Here is a 17,187-nt window from a genome sequence, read left to right as displayed (position 1 = left end):
CGATCGAGCTGTTCCTAGGGGCGGGCTTTTCCTCAGGGGGCGTGGCGTCTGTGGGGGCGGAGCTTTTATTCGGCCCTGCCCAGTGAGGCCGAAGCTCTCATATGGGGCGGGGCGAGCTGCTACAGGGGCGGGACTTAAGTTCGGTCCTCGCCCAGTGTAGGGAGTGGGTGAGCAGGTGGGGCGGGGCTTAGGCTCGGCCCCGCCCAATGCACCCCGGGAAGCGAGTTAGAGTTTGTTAGGGCTTGTAGTTTGCCAGGCTGTTGGTCTCCGGGTCTCCTAAGAGGAACGTGATCGTGGCACGCTCTGGTTCCTGGCCCTGCCTACGTGGAACAGGCGGCGGGTAGGAAAGAGGGCTCGGAGACCCTGGCAGAAGCCATGCAGAAGGAAGAACATGTAGAGAGAAGCGAGTGCTTAAAAAAAACCCACGTAAAGAAAAAATAGTATTTGTTTTGCTTTATTCCCGAACCAGTCTCCCCTGCACACATTTGGTTTTCCTTTTTAAGCAAGTATAATTGACAAAAAATGAAATGCACCCACTTTGAGTGTACACACAGTCCTTTGAATACTGCCAAATGTAAACCACCTTCCCAATCAGGATTTGGAACATTTGAACCATCTCCAGAAAGCTCCCTCGTGCCTTTAGTTTTGCATCCATTTTGAAATAGGAAGAGGAAGGTTAAGAGGCTGCCTGTTACTCAGAAAGCCGATCTGGCACGGTTTGTTTGAAGTATAACATTGCACAGCAATGGTGCACCAAAGTTGGAAATAAAAATATCATTTGACCAAGAGATTCCACTACTGAGTTATTTCTGGTTCTCTCCTGAAGAAGCATCTCACAGTGAAGGTCCAAAGAGACAATTCTAATGTTATTTACGGTGACGCTGTTTTGAGTCAGTAAAAAAACCCCCACAAATTATCCTAGCTACTGAGGGGTGAGGGGGTGTACTTAAATTCTCTTTGCCTATAAGAGGGAGCTCTGGTTGCCAAACCACAGGCACACAGTTTGAATTCCTCAGCTGTTCTGCGGGAGAGAGCCGAGCAAACTCTCATGTGTTTTGCGGTCTCTGAAAACCCACTAGAGGGTCAGCTATGACTTGGTTCCGACCAGAGGCACATAAGGAGTCCTGGTGGTGCAGCCGCTATCTGTGTGGTCCACAACACTGTTTTGAAGGAGAAGGAAAAAACATTGCAGAACAAGCACAGGACGTTATTGTGCACCGTAGAGTTGGAGCCGACCCATAGCTGACCCCCCCAGCAGGTTTTCAGAGGTAGTTAATCGCATGGGAGATTACCCATCCTTCTGCCAAGCGCAGTATAAGATCATTTATATTTTAAAAAATACGACTACAAAACAGTACCTTTTCCTTTTTTTACACATAGAAAAGTTCACTGCAAACTAAGGATCTACCACAGAGATTTACTGGTACTCTTGGGAGTCGAGGTGCGGAGGACTGGGAAGGGACACATGGCTAAAAATGTGGAAAAAAAAGTCTACATTTCTTCTTGTTGTTATGTGCTGTTAAGTCGCTTAGACTCAGAACCCTGCTCTATCCTGAGTGAACTTTATTGCCTCTGACACACCTACGCCCATTACCCCAGTCACTGAGTCAATCCATCTCATCGAGGGTCTTCCTTTTCTGCACCATCCCTCTACCTTCCCAAGCATGATGTTACTCTTCAAGGACTGGCCGGTCACTCCTTGCAGCAAGCCTAAAGTATGTCAGATGAAGCTTCAAAATCCATGCTTCCAAAGAGCAACTGGATTTCACCCTCTCGAGGATGTACCTGTTTGTTCTTCTAGCAGTCCATGGTATGTTCAATACTCCAGCACCACAGCTTAGAGGCATCAATTCTCCTTTTATCATCTCTAGTCATTGTCCAGCTTTCTGATGCATAGAAAGTAACTGCAAAGCCCATGGCCTGGATCAGGCACATCTTAGTCTCCAGACTGACACTGTTGCTCTTCAGTACTCTGGCGAAGTCCCTGACAGCAGACTTTCCCAATACAATTAATTTTTTACTTTCTAGCTACTGGTACCAAGAGTGTTGATTGTGGAGCCAAGCACACTAAAGCTGTTAACAATCTCAATCTCTTTACGAGCATGATACTGCCAATCGGTCCAGTGGTGAGAATCTTTGTTTTCTTCCATTTCTTATAAGGAAAAAATGCATTTGTGTTTATCATGTGGGAAATGAAATGTGCTAAAATGAATTTAAATTCTTTTATCTCAAAAGTTCTTTTAGAAACTGAACTGTTGAATTCCTCCTGCCATGGCTATATATATATAGATGGTGGTCTGGGGAGACAGTGGGTTTTTTTGGGTGTGTGTTTTTTTTTCTCTCCTCCTTAGGTTTGTAGAAGCTAGAGAGAATGGAGAGGTTGAGAGGTTATTCCTTAAAGAGGGACATGATGCTTGCAAAGGTGGAGTGTTAGTAAAGGAGAGCAAGACCCTCAACCAGGTGGACTGACATAATGACTACAGCAGTGGCACTGAGTTTATCAGGGACTGTGAGGATGGCACAAAATAGGACTCGGTTCAGATCTGTTGTTCATAGGGTTGCTTTGAGTTATATTTGACTTGGTAGCACCTAACAACACATCCCTGCCTCAGCATTCTCTCCTTTCAGCTGCATTCAGAACCCAGCACTTTCTACCATCAATTTAGGAAACCTCAAAAAGCTCAGCTCTCGGGTCTCAGGTACCAAACCCACTCCCTGGCACTAAATCCACCTGGTTTAGGAGGCTGAGATTCTTGCCCAGGTTAGCTGTTCCACCACTGCCACACACATAAAGGAGGGGTGGGGTCTTGAAAAAGTGGGCTCCAGTGAGTTGGAAGCCAGTATCCAAGTTATTTCTCCCAAATATGCAGCCAAGAGCACAGGAAGGAGGAACTGGGTAAACAAGAGGAACAAAAGCTCCCTGGAACTTACTGAATTAGTCTACCAATATTACTGAACAAAATACTTTTAAGCAAAACTGTGCTGATGGGGAATGCACAAAGGCAGCCTCCAAGCTTGGCTAAGTGGGCATGGGACGGTGGGGAATTCAGGGAGGCCTATCCCCATCGACACCCAACCAAAGCAACCTGATTAATGTCACAGCCAAAGAGGGAGAGTGAAGTGTTTTACTTGGGGTCCCCTTAGCTTCCCAGGTCACTTGAGCATCTAGAAGCATCCCAGAACTGCTCTTCATACCTTTTTTCTCCCCCTGTGCTCTGACCCATACAGAGCTCCCATCTCAACGACGTGATTCTTGTCATCCACTTGTTACAGCCAATCCCAGGAAAGACTTTGAGTTCAAGTGGCTACCAAGGCAACACCTAAAGCAATGTACCTTTAACACTTAGTGAAGAAAAAAACCAACTGGGCAACAAAGCACAGTGTTCTTCTGTGCTGGATTGGGCATTCTCAGGGCTGAGCAGGCTTCCATGTAGTAATAAATCAACCCCAAGAAAGGCAGGGGTCTTTAAAAAGTTTAAGTACAACTAAGTAAAAACTCAAAGTCATTGCCATCGAATCTGAACTGACTCATACCTGATCTGTCAGATTTCTGAGGCCGAAAAGGGACTGTTAGTGGCTTGAGAGGAGGGATTTTGTCCATCTTTCTTTCTTGGAATTACTGGTGGATTCACCCTGCCAGGAAGATGCTGCTTTTGGGTCAGCAGGGCAATGCCTCGTGGACTAGACCACCAGAGCTCCTTCCAACTTAGAAAAGAGAAAAATACTCATACTGGTCGGTGAGACAGAGGCCATAACTATTATCTTTCGGCACCTCCTCAATTATTGATGTTGTTGTTGATTGCTGTTGAGTCAAGCAAGGCTCATAGTGACCCTATGAACAAAAGACCTGAAGCCTTTCTATAACTATCAACATTTATCAAAGTTCATAAGGCACATTGTTTAGGAAATGGATGCCACTCCAGCTTCCAACAATTACTGAGGAAGAGGGAGAAGGGGAGAGAGAGACAGCACGAGCGAGAGAGCGAACACAAGATTACCAATAAGTAGCAAACAAGGATGGGTCCTAAATGAGTGTAAAAGGAAGGAGGACTCTGAAGTTGCTTGGGGAGGGATGTCTATCTGATTCTTGCAGGCTTCTTATAGTATGAATGTCTCACCATGTTGAGTAAGACTGTAGTATTTTACAAAAATATATTTTTGGTATAATAAGGCTGTGGTGCTGGAGAATAGTATTGAACATACACCATGGACTGCCAAGAGAATAAATAGTTCTGTTCTGGAGAGGGTGTAACCAAGCTGCTCTTTGGAGGCAAAGATTTTGAGACTCTGTCTCACATATTTTGGGCATGTATCCAGGAGGGACCAGTTTCTGGAGAAGGACATTATGCTTTGAAGGGTTGAGGGATAGCACAGAAGAGAAAGATCCTGGATTGACAAATAACTGAGGTAATGAAGGTAGGTGTGTCAGAGACAGTGAGATTGGATCAGGATAGAGCAGGGTTCAGAGTTATTGTGCATAGAGTCACTATGAGTTGTCAACTTGACAGCAAAAACAAGGCCTGCAAACCCAAGCTGGCAATTTTGAGTACATACAAGCCATGCATATGGTCTATGAGACAGTTGAAGAATTTTCATTTTCAGGGTATTTGATCCCATAATTTCCACCCTGCAGCCTAACTTCAGAACTTCCCTCAGGTATAAAGTGCTGCTCAGTCATTGGCAGAATTTGGGTTCTGGCAAATCACCGGTGATTCAAACTAGGGATCTGTGACCAAAGACTATCAAGAGACAGACACCCAAATGCAACCCCTAAGGTTGGAGGGTCAGAGTTGTGGGGAGCCAGTCCAAACCCTCAGCCCTGCCCAGCTGAGCAGCCCCAATATATCCAGCGTTTCCCATCCTGCCTGCGTGTATGTTTATGAGTTTAAGGATAACACTGCCTTGCCAGTCAGCTTCACTCAAAGCAACAGCACAAAGTGCCTTTCAGAACTTGCCTTCGGCACAGCCTGTTATAATCCCATAAAACGCTTCACAGCTGGGCTGTGTTCCTCATGAGCCAGAGGCCTGGAGCCTGGAATAAAGAAAGCTCTGCTGCCGTTCCAGGAACGGCGCCAAGCACAGGCCTGCGGTCGCGCCTGGGCCCGACGGGACTCATCTGTGCTGCTGCTGGAGCAGTGGGCCTCCGAACACCATCCAGCCATGGTTACTCGCTCTGTCAGACAAGCTGACGGCGAGGCATGGCTAGAACATCTATCAGCACCTCAGATCCCAGGGCTCTGATCATGAGCAGAGTAGGCCCTGGGTGAGGCTGAAATTTCAGAAGGAGAAAGGGTGTAAAAGTCTTGTCACCACTGGGCCTGTCCTGTCAGCCTTATGCTTAACATAGAGTTAGAAGGTTCCTTTTTTCTCCCCTAAAAGTTCCTGCCTTCCTTCACTCATCAAATATGTAATAGGTGCTTATTATAGGTTAATACTCAATTCACTCCACTTCTCTCTTCCTCATCTCCATTCATTCCCGAAATCCAATGGTGGTCAAGCATTTATTTCCTAGGAAATAATTTTTTTCCAAAGGAAGCGGTCAACTTTCAACCATGGCCTTTCACCTGGAACCTCTGCTTGGAAGTCCATGTTTGCACAAAGAGGTTCAAATCACCGCGGCCACCCCTCAAAAAATGTGTCTTTGGACATGTGTACCTCTGTCTGCTTCTTTGGCAGCTTTCACTTCTGCTAATCTGACATAGTCCTGTAGCCACATGTTCCAACACCTCTCCCCTCCCACTCCCTGTGGGTGACATTCTCAGTTAATGACCAAGCTCGCGCTCCTCTTTGCGACTTTAGTCTTGATGCAGAGGGAGGGCTGTTAAAAGCATGAAGAAGTTCTGGCAGTGAATTCTGGGACACTCAGAGTGGTGGTTTCACTGTCAGGCAGATAAAAAAAAAAGAGTAGAAATTAAGCATTTATCAGATCTAGAATCACATCAGTTCTATTATTCTCCCCCTGCTTGGGGATATGTCCGCTGACTCCAGGCTAGAGTCTTGAAAATAAATCCCTGGATATTCTAAACCTGGAAGACTTAATTCTTTCTTTCTTTTTTTTTTACAAAAAAAAAGATTTCATTTTCTGAAACAAGTCTGAAAAACCAGTTAAGTGATAAAGTCTCTCTGCCAGCTTAAGTTAATCCTGTGCATTATTAGCTATAATGCAAAAATAATCAAGGATTTTCGTTTACAAAAAGAATAAGTGTTCTGCTCTGACAGATCACAGACAGGTGCATTTCTTAGCTTCTAGTCCATTAGTGCAGTGGTTCCCAAGTGGGGCCAATTTTGCTCCATCCACCCGCCTAGCTGGGAGGACACTTTTAATTGTCACTTAGGGGGTGGGGGCTACTGGCAGCTAAATGGTGCAAACAGACCAGGGATGCAGCTAAATAGCAACAATACACAGTGCAGTCTTCCTTCCCCCACAACAAAGAATTAATAGGGCCAACGAAATGGACTGACTCAGTGGCCACAGCAATGGGTTTAAGCACAGCAGAGACTACACAGGCGGTGCAGGATGGGGCAAGGCTTTGCTCTGTTGTACACACATGAGTCTGAACTGACTTCGTGGCACTTAACAAGAAACAATGAATGTCAACAGCGAACTGCTGAGGAGACCTGCCTTAAGGAGAGAGAAGTGAAGCACAGTGTCAGTCAAAAGGACTGCTGCTCTTATCCTTAAGGTAATGTTCACATTAGATCTTGACCACTAGTTGATGGTAAATGTCATCATAGGTTTGGTGACATGAAGAAGAAATATTTCTTCTTCAAGAATCTCAGATTTTCCCTGGTCCTCAAACATGGCCTTTTACTGAATAACACATTGCATAAAACACAGTGGATAAATGGATAAAGGAAGTAAATGACTGACACAGTGGCTGTGGCACTAGGGGCAAGTGTGTCAGAGACAGTGAGGTTGGGCTAGGATAGGGTGAGGGTCAGAGCTATTGTTCACTGGGTCGATTTCAGTCAACTCAATGGCATATAAAACAACAATAGGAGTCAGGAGATGAGGAGAAAAAAAATTGTTTCATTCTGCTTCAGATAAAAAATACACCTCAAAAGGCCGGTAAGTAAAAAGTTATGTTTCAATGGAAAACAATACTTGAAGAAGATATCAGAGGAGAAAAAAAATATTTTCAAAGCCTGATATTTCCTAGGACAAGGTTTTTGTTACTGTTCCTCAAAATTATCTTTTAAAATTTTTTCTTGGTCTGCATATTAATATATACTATTATTTTGTACATATACTTTGTGTTTTATACACTCATTCATAGACGGCATATCTTATATCATTAATTACCATTATCACATACTTTGGGCACGTGGCCAGGAGGGGTGGAGGCACAGTGCAGAAGAGGAAGACCTTGGATGAAATGGATTGATACAGTAACTGGGGCAATGGGGGTAAGTGTTTCAGAGTCAGTGAGACTGGCTAAGGATAGGTCAGGCTTCAGAGCTATTGTACATGGTAGGGTCGCTATGAGTTACAGGCAACTTGGCAGCACAAAACAACAATTACCATTGCTCTATGCCCATTATCATCCCACCTTTTCAAGTCTCTATTGCACTTTTCCCATTTCTTCACCCAAAACAACTAGAAAGTGAAAAAAAAAAACCACAAACAAACCATTTTCTCACATCATATTTTCTAGTTGCTTTGGGAGGCAGAAATGCAAACCCATTGATTAGAGTAAAAACGCCAAGAAGGTTTAATTTTTTTAAATTTTTCTTTGTGAAAAATGGTATTACTGACTGAACCTCTTGTGTGCTTGGAAATCTATCTCACTCATGGTTTTGCAGGAAGAATTCTACCTTTATCCAATTCCTGTCACTATGAGCACGCTTGTTTTGCTCAGAGAATGAAGCCATTCCTTAGACTATTAGCTGTATGCGCCTATGGAGAGTGTACGCGTGCATTTGACATGATTTTGGATTTTTGGATCAATCAATAAATAAATATGTTATGCTCCAAAACTATTTATCTACTTAGCTACTATATGCATTTATGTGGGGTTTATATACTAACTATTACATAGGAAAATCAGAATATAAAATGTGTGAGCTCCAGTTTTGGGTATAAAAGTTCAGGTGTTTTCTCCTCTAGCAACTAAAACTCAGCAATCAGAATACTATCATCCATGAGACCTGAAGATGGCACACAACTATCACGTGTGCCAGTACAGTTGAACACACGCTTGAGGAAGAAAAGAAAAAGTCATTAAATGCTAAAATGTGATCAATTACATTGAAGATCCACCTCACATACATTAGGCACCTGGCCAGGAGGGACCAGTCCTTGGAGAAGAAAATCATGCTTGGAAGGGTGGAGGGACAGCGCAGGACCCCGGATGAAATGGAATGACACAGTAAATGGGATGATGGGGTAGGTATGTCATAGTCAGTGAGACAGGTTCAGGATAGCGCAAGGTTGAGAGCTATTGTACATAGGGTAGGTATGAGTTACAGGTGACTCAACGGCACATTACAACAACAATAATAACAACAACAGCAGCAGCAGCAACATATATTTTGGAAAGACACAACTCAATTGATGACAATTTTTCTTCTGTATTCCTTGTGCCATTCCCTGTGCCACCCTTCCCTCTGCTCCTAGCTCTTTGTGTTTGAGGGAGCTCTGGTGACTTAGTGGTAAGAAGTTGTGCTGCTAACTTAACGGCATGTAATATGAATCCACTAGCTGCTTCAAAGAGAAAAGATGGGCAATCTTCTCCCAGGTGATTTACTTCCTCTGAAAACTCACTGGAGGGTCAACTATGAGTTGGTTACAATTCTGTGGTACATAACAACAATTATTTTGAGTTTCTTCTTCAGATTTATCTTCTAGATTGCTAGTTATTTTTTTTTCAGCTGAATTTAATCTTCTATCTAAAACATTCATTGGAATGGACCTTCAAATATTTTAACTTAAAAAATGTGATCAATCGCAATGTACATTTCAGGTCAAAGAAGTAAAAAATGAGGGCAGGGAATGTGTTTATGAAATATGGAAGCATTCATCTGTTCTGGATTTAAGATTAGAAAATCTATTTTCTTGAGGGCAATAAGGGACAATATTTTTTGAGGCCACCCACAGTGAAATAAACTGAGAGGCTTATAGAATTCATATTCTGGGGCCTGATTCCAAGTCCACTGAAGTGGAATCTGTGGCACAAACCCTAGAAATCTGTACTTTTTATAAACACCCTCAGAAAGCAGCATAAGTAACACAATGTTATGAAACAAAATTATCAGCAAATCCAATAGCGAGCCTGGGTCCTCTTTCTCGAACGCTTTGATGCATATTGTCAGGCCAGAGGTACCAATCGAGTATAGTCCAGTGGATGAAGCACAAAAATTCAGAATAGGCATAAACTCGAATCAATATTACTGGAAAGGACATAGACAAGTCCTTTCCATAGTCATACTGACAGAGTAGAACGGCCCCATCACTTTCCAGGCCATAAATCTTAAATAGTCTTTCTCCTGATCAGCTGGTGGGTCTGAACCATCAGCGTTCCTTCCAGTTACCAGCCCAACCCTTAACTCACTATGCTACCAGTGTTCTGAAGAATAGGTATCCAAACCACAGCCATCTAGCCCATCCCAACTCCAGGCACCCTCCACTGGGTTTCTGAGGCTGTAAATCTTTATGGGAGGAGACTGCCCATTTTTCTTCCTTGAAGCGGCTGGTAGACTCAAACCACCGACCTTTCATCTATCATCCCAATGCACTACACACTGCACTGCCAGAACCACTTGTTTGCTCATCCAAATCAATGTGCAATGAGGAACTACTTTGTGGCAGCCAGCAACACACACTCTTCTGTATACATCTGGGGATGCGATGAAAATGAGCAATTCTGTACCTCTAATAAACTACCAAATAAACCACCCACCAGGAGACATGCTCTGGCTCCTGGAATTTGATTTATAATGTAGTGCTCAGAGTTACAATTAAAAACATGTTATCTTTAGAGCCAGGAGGCATGACTGCATTTAAAGGAGATATATATATATATATATATATATATATCTCCTTTAAATTATGTGTGTGTGTGTATACATACATGACTGCATTTAAAGGATATATATGTGCGTGTATATGTGTGTGTGTGTCTGTGTGTATATATATATTTTATTTTGGGGTTTTTTTTTAAATTCCCTATACTTGAGATGGTGGCTTGACAAAGCCTTTGGGCTGTTAGGGGATCTGTGTAGAAGGCATTAATTACAGAACAAGTTCAGCCAGCAGCAAGTCCTCAGGGACTCCTGGCAAGCATGTGTCTCACCTGGTGAGGGTGAAAGTCACGTATATGTGTGCTACGAGCAGCCCATTAGCTGAGTGTGTGGTGCACTGTGAGGATCAGACACTGTTTTAGAAAGGAGTGAAAGAGTGCAGATGCACTGAGCACTTGGATAAGTAGAGCTAAGTTAAGAGTTCCTGAGTGGTGTAAACAGTTAGTGTGTGCATGATTGCTAATGGATTGAATCCATTCAGAGGTGTCTCATAAGAAGGACCTGGCAATAGACTTTCAAAATATCAGTCACTTGAAGACCCTATGAATACAGATTTACTGTGACACATGCACGCAAGGTTTCCACATGTTGGAATTAATGCTACAGTGCCTTTTAGAGCTACAAGAACTTCTGTATTAGAATTACAGAACATTCAAATACAAGTTTAGCAAATGCAAGGCTCACATGTCCACAGTTCTGATTGAGCCAAAAGCCATGGCAACAGACAGCTGACCAGAAGCGCTTGTCATGACCTCACTAACTTCTATTGTGACCTTCTCATTAAGTTCTTTAGAGAAGCTCTGGTGGCTAAGCTGGAAGGAGTTGCACTGCCAACTCAGAAGTATGCTGTTCCAGGCACTTCACCGAAGAAGACATTCAGATGGCTAACAAGCACATGAAGAAATGCTCAAAATCCCTAGCCCTAAGAGAGATGCAAATTAAAACAACTATGAGATATCATCTCACCCCAGTCAAAATAGCAAAATTTAACAGAACAGCAAGCAGCAAATGCTGGCGAGTTTGTGGAGAAACTGGAACCCTGATTCACTGTTGGTGGGAGTGTAAATGGTGCAACCCCTGTGGAAAGCAGTATGCGCTTTCTCAAAAAGTTGCAAATAGAGATACCATTTGACCCAGCAATTCCACTACTGGGAATATACCCTGAAGAGACCATAGCTGACATCCAAGCAGATTTATGCACACCCATGTTTATTGCAGCTTTGTTCACAATAGCAAGGAGTTGGAAACTACCTAAGTGCCCATCAACAAACGAATGGCTAGAGAAGCTGTGGTATATTCGCACAATGGAATACTATGCTGCATTGAAAAACAAGGAACTCATGCAATATTATTCAAAATGGTTGACTCTGGAGAACATTATGCTGAGTGAAATGTCCCAGTCACAAAAGGACAAATATGGCATGATGCCACTGTTGTAGAATGGGACTGTACTTGGGGTTGGGGAGAGACTGAGTAAGATGGGTTCAATAATGTATACTGCACTGAAACAGAGGAGGGAGAAAACTGTTTAAAAGAGATATGTGACTAGGTATTTCTGTCATCACAGGAGTCTAGAGCGATGGCTACATGGTGGAGGGGACCTGGGGAAGGGTTTGTAAAACAATGAAAGAATCTTTTCTTTTACTTTCCCATAATTTTTGACTCATGTACTTATAACTTGCTAGTTAAATTTGTGTCTTCTAGGTTGCAACACCCCCATGATACATCTTCAAGGATATGAACATGTACGGCTAAGCACAATTAATAACAGTGCATCTAAATTCCAAAATCAATCTCCATAATAGTCTATGTGTTTCTTACTGCCAAAGGGGCCCTTTAGAGTAGTGAGAGAAGATCTTCACCCTGAAACCCACAGCGTCCCTTTTCAGCAGGAAGTAGCTAAGAGAATACGCCATCCCCTTTTCCTTATGACTCAGGGTGAAGTCTCTCTCAGGGAGGAGTGATAGGGAATGGCAAAGGACACACTGACAAAGGAGATTAATCAGAACTGGCTTTGACAAGCACTGTGGCAATTGGACAATTAAAACAGACATTGGGGGGGGGGAAAGAAGAATGAACTGGGGAGGAGGGTAGAGAGAATGGTGCAGCAATGAAGGAATGAAAACCCAAAATACCTGTAAATGTTCATTAAAACTAATAAAATTTAATAATAAAAAAAAAAGAAGTATGCTGTTCCAATCCACCTGCTGCTCCAAGGGAGAAAGATGGGCAATCTCCTCCCCCATGATTTACTGCCTCTCAAAACCCACTGGAGGGTCAGTTATGAATCAATTCCAATTAAATGGTACACAACAACAATAACTATATATAGGTTTTTATTTCTAGGATAACAAGTTCAATGCATCTGATCGGATCCTTTGGCTTGCTCTCTCATCCGAAGTCATCTTTGAACACTACACTATTATAACTTTTGCTTTGTGTACTTATCTCTCTTTCACCAATACTCTTCTGACAATTATTTATTTAATGTCTATCTCCGCTCCCCAGTGGAAAGCTACAAGAGGGCAGGGACCATATCTATCTTGTTCACCACAGAGATTCCAGCTCCTGCTATCATGCTAAAGGAGGTGATGAATTGTATTTCTTAAAACCCAACATGAACTGGATCTAATCAGAGAACATTCCATGGAGAAGAGAAATCCCAAGAAGAAGGTTTGTAAGAAAGCACATGCCATTGTGATGTGCCATTGAATAGGAACAGACTCATAGCTGATTCTACCAGTGGGTCTTCAGAGGCTGTAGGAGATTGCTAATCTTTTTCCCCATGAAGCAGCTTGTGGCCTTGAACTTTGGGGTGACAGCACAAATCCTTACCCAACTGACCACCAGGGAAGAATGTAATATATTTTAAATACTCAAGTTGGGGCTGGAAAGTGAGTAAACAGAATACACTCCAACAAACAGTTGCCACAGAGTCGATTCCGACGCCTCTCATAGCCGAGTGGAACTGCTGCTTAGTTGTCATAGTCGTGACCTCTCAGGAGTAGATTGCCAGGCTGATTTTCCACGGTGACTCTGGGGAGGTCCCAACTACAACCTTTCAGATACCTGATGGACGCTTAACCTCTTGCACCAACTCCCAGACACTGTACAGGGCTGGTTAAAAGACATGTTGGAAGGTAGATCTGGGTTCTTAATATTAAATTCCTAGAAGAGTCCAAACTCACGCAAACCAGTTTGAGTCGATCGCTGCAGTGTTAGCATGTGGGGCATTCTCAAGGATTCCCCAGAACTTTCAGTTCCATCTAGCCTTTTATACACACCCAGCAATTTCAACTCACCTCCAAACAGGGTAGATTTTTCAGAGGGACTAAACCTCCCTCATGGCAGAAGAGTTTCTGGTAATTTCTTTTTAGAGAGACCACATGCTCACCTACCATTCTCTTTTCCACTGAAGTGTCTTCATGCTCCTTCTCTCAGCACTTGACTGCAAGTTAAACCATAAAGAGAAGTGCTCTTTCTATTTGTCATGCTCTACCTAGCGCCATTTCTATTCAACTCTGTTCCCTGGAGGTGTGTTCCCAGAGGCTAACTTTCAATGGTAGAGAAGGGGCATGCCTGGTGTTGATGCAAGATCATATATGGCTCTCCTCTGAAGTTCACAGGCTAATGTGAGGTTATGGGTTCAGGATTTCTTATCCAGGGAAGCCAGCAAGGGAGGAACAACACTTCTCTGCAGGCTGTTCCATCAAGGGAGGGAGGGTCACGTTCTCCCTCACCTGAACGCCCTGCCCACAGCCTCACAAGAGAAGCTTTGAGAACTCATTCTAGTCAAAAGACAGTTTGTGGCGAGCAGAACTCATCACTCAGTGAGTGGGAGGAAGGGCGAGGAGAAGGTAAATGAGCATTAAAATTGCCAAACCAACACAAATCACGTGGATTCCTCCTTGAACTTTAATAACCCAGTGCTGCCTGGAGGCTCTGAAAAGCCAAATGGAATGGGTTAGGTACAAGGATTGCGCTGGTGCCAGGAAAATGCAATAAGACAGAGCATTTTACAAGGTAGGTGATGAATAAGTGCCCTACAGGAGCAAAACAGACTTTCAACTTGTGCAGAGTTGGCAGCCTGCAACGCTGGCTCTGTGCACCTAAAACCCACAACAGCCAGGACCACCTTCTGTAAGATGAAGTCACCTTATAGGAGAAACAATAGCTGGAGAGGCTTGTGTTTTTATGATCCAGGAGAGAAGGGGTCCATCTTAATACATATTAGAGGTCTCTCACATGTTAGATTTTTCTAGGCTGTTGTGTAAAGGAAAGTATTCTTTGGTCAGCCTGGGTTACTCAAGTTTCCCCCTGGCTCCATAGTAAAAGCTTTCTTTCCCCAGCGGCTGGGAAGGGAGTTCCTTCTGTCCTATCAAGCTATCAAGAAGATCTGAAAACTACAACTCTACTTGAATTTTGCTACTCTTACAACATGCACTTTGGGGTGTCTCATTACACTTTACCCCTAGAAGTGCTACGGGAAGTACCTGTCACCAAAACTCAAAAATAAATATGAAAATGATGCTTGCAGACCTCAGAAAACTGAAGGCATCAGCATTTTGCTTTAGTTTCCTGTTCATAAAACTTTATGAAAATAACTCACCCATTGAAAAAAAAAAAAAGAAAAAGAAAAAGCCCACAACAATAGCTCACTATTCTTCCCCAAATGCTTGCCTCATGACACTCTGAAATTAGGTGCCATCACGTTTCCTGAGTTATGAGGACCAAGCACCACATCCTTTTCCTCACTCTCATGCCCCCACCCCATCTGGCATCATTCCTGAATTAAGTCACTCCTCTGAACTTAGAAGTGTTAGGCCAAGAGATGGCTGGTCCTCCCTTCTGCTGGTCTGAGGAGCTCAAGCATCTGTACCAGCTGGAAGCAGGAGTAATTGAGCCTTCCTTCCCTCAAATTAATTCTCATTTCCTCGAGAAATTTTTAATAGGAGAGGTGCAAACTTACACAGTGTTGGGGGTGGGGGGGTACCTATAAACTGTTTCAGCATATTAGATCCTAAATGGAAAATAAGTGATAAATGTATTATCTTGTGATAATACTAATTTTTAAAGAATAAGTTATGTTCTTTCCACTCCTGAACAAAAAATCCTTTTTTGTGGCATACTGATAACCCTCCCATTCCATTCCCAAGAGAACACAAACTATAGAATGAGAAACCCAGGTTCAAACACCAGGATGTTTCCCACAGGCTAACTTTATCACTTAACTGTGCCAAATCTGTTTACTCACCTGTAAAATGGGTATGAGAGTGTTAGGATTTTTTGAAACGAGAGAAAATGTGGTAATAGCTTAATGAGACGGCACATAACAACAATTTAAACTGTGCCAAACCCTAGTTTACCATTTGTAAAGTAGGTAAGTAGACAGAGTTTTGAGATTTTTTTTTAAAAATGAGATAAAACGCAGTAATGGTTAATGAAATAATGTTAAGTATCAGCATTCTGGGCATCAGGTTAGCACAATGTCCAAATTATTATTAATAACTCTCCTGGAAAATAATTAGTGTGACTTCCTTTTCCCTCAATGAGTTAAGGAGAAAAGATGAGATTTAGATACTTTTTCTACTCTCCTTGCTTCTATTGATACAGAATTCATCTCATGATTTCAAATATTCATTTGGCTGCTGGGCACATATGAAAGCAGGGGCACAGTGAAGAGTAAACTCACCTAAACTAGAAGATGGGGTTCAATTCTGGTGTTACCACTAAATTGGTTGTATGACCTTTGAGTTGTAATCGACCCCTAGCTGACCCTCCAACAGGTTTTCAGAGGCAGTTAATCTCACGGGAGGGCACTGCTCGCCTATGGAGCAACTGGAGAACTGGTGGATTTGAACTGTGTGCCTTTGAGACTGTAACATAGCACCTTACCACTAGGCCATCAACATTCCCTGTGTGATCTTGAGCAACCCAATTAACTTTTCTGAAAATAAGACCGCTTAAACATGGATGCTTATGATTCCATAAATCCAGCAAAAACTGAAGTATGTATGGAATATTGCCTCCATTTTATTTTAAGATAGTCTTTAGATAAAAATGACAAGACCATTTACTGATGAAAGCATCCTTGTCTAAAAGCAGCATGCTTACTACACAGGCAGAGCACGTTTTTGGAGGCAGTCCAGTATGGTAGTATATTATAAGGGGTAATTTGTCAGGGAATGCATATGCATACAGATTCCTTTAATATCAAAGGGCTGAACCAAGAAGAAGCTGAAACAGAAGTAAAATCAACTATGGGAAATGAAACACTGAAGGGAAATTGGAGCTAAACCACAAATAGGATGGAAATCGCCAAAAATATAAGTCATTTAAAAATAGGTACTTGGCTGAACAGCGACTGTGTTATCTGCGCGACAACATTTGGTTCTACTCTGTCCTCTTCCTTCGGGGCTGCTGTGACTATGAGAGTCATTCGTTCCTTCACTGCACAATGCCTTGCTGCCTTGCAGATTTCCCCCTAGTCATAATTTCCTTTCTGCCCTTCGGGGTTGGGCTGCTAACATCTGAATGGCAGGACAGTTCTAAGTGCAGCGTATGGATGGCCGGTGGCATGTACTGCTGATTACCAGGCTGCTCAGGCTGACAGCTCTGTGCGACTCCAGGCCAGGCTTCAGACACAAAATATTCACTTCGGTGCTGTTTATCTGTCCAAATCAGCACCAAGAGCCAACGGCCACGTCGTTGTTAGCAGTTGCTGAGTTGGCCCCTGGCTCAGGGCAAGCTTGTGTCCCATGGAATGAAATACTGGTCAATCCTGGGCCATCCTCATGATGGGTGGCAGGTCATGTTGGGATGATCCATAAGGTTTTCCTTGTCTACTTCTCAAAAGCAGAGCCCCTTTCTTTCTACTATCTCTTTCCTGAACCCTCCTCTGAAATCTGCTTTGTATCATTAAAGCCTCTGCTGACAAAGATGGTGGCCGTGAATGAGGAGCACTGGCTGGGATCAAAGCTAGATCTTTTGCATGGAAGAATGAGAATGTAATCACTGAAATAAACCAAACAAAATCACTGCCATTGCGTTAATCCCAACTCATATAGACCCTATAGTAGTGCAGAGTTGGACTGCCCTGTAAGGTTTTCAAGGCTGTGAATCTTTGGGGAGGTGGGGAGACCACTACTTATTTCTCTCAAGGAGTGT

The 17,187-nt window shown here is 43.1% G+C and overlaps 1 protein-coding gene across 1 annotated transcript in view; it reads right to left on the bottom strand.

Moving 5' to 3' along the window:
- ARHGEF3 (Rho guanine nucleotide exchange factor (GEF) 3) overlaps positions 1 to 17,187 on the bottom strand; it is a 363,011-nt gene that overhangs the window by 67,701 nt on the left and 278,123 nt on the right. The gene's annotated exons all lie outside the window — the stretch shown is intronic.

Source organism: Elephantulus edwardii, unplaced genomic scaffold (genome assembly GCF_000299155.1).
Source record: "Elephantulus edwardii isolate Elephantulus edwardi_28Jun2011 unplaced genomic scaffold, EleEdw1.0 scaffold00113, whole genome shotgun sequence".
In the NCBI taxonomy this organism is placed as follows: Eukaryota; Metazoa; Chordata; class Mammalia; order Macroscelidea; family Macroscelididae; genus Elephantulus; species Elephantulus edwardii.
The sequence above is the reverse complement of the archived record's forward strand: the minus strand, read 5'-3'. Positions and strand labels throughout refer to the sequence as shown.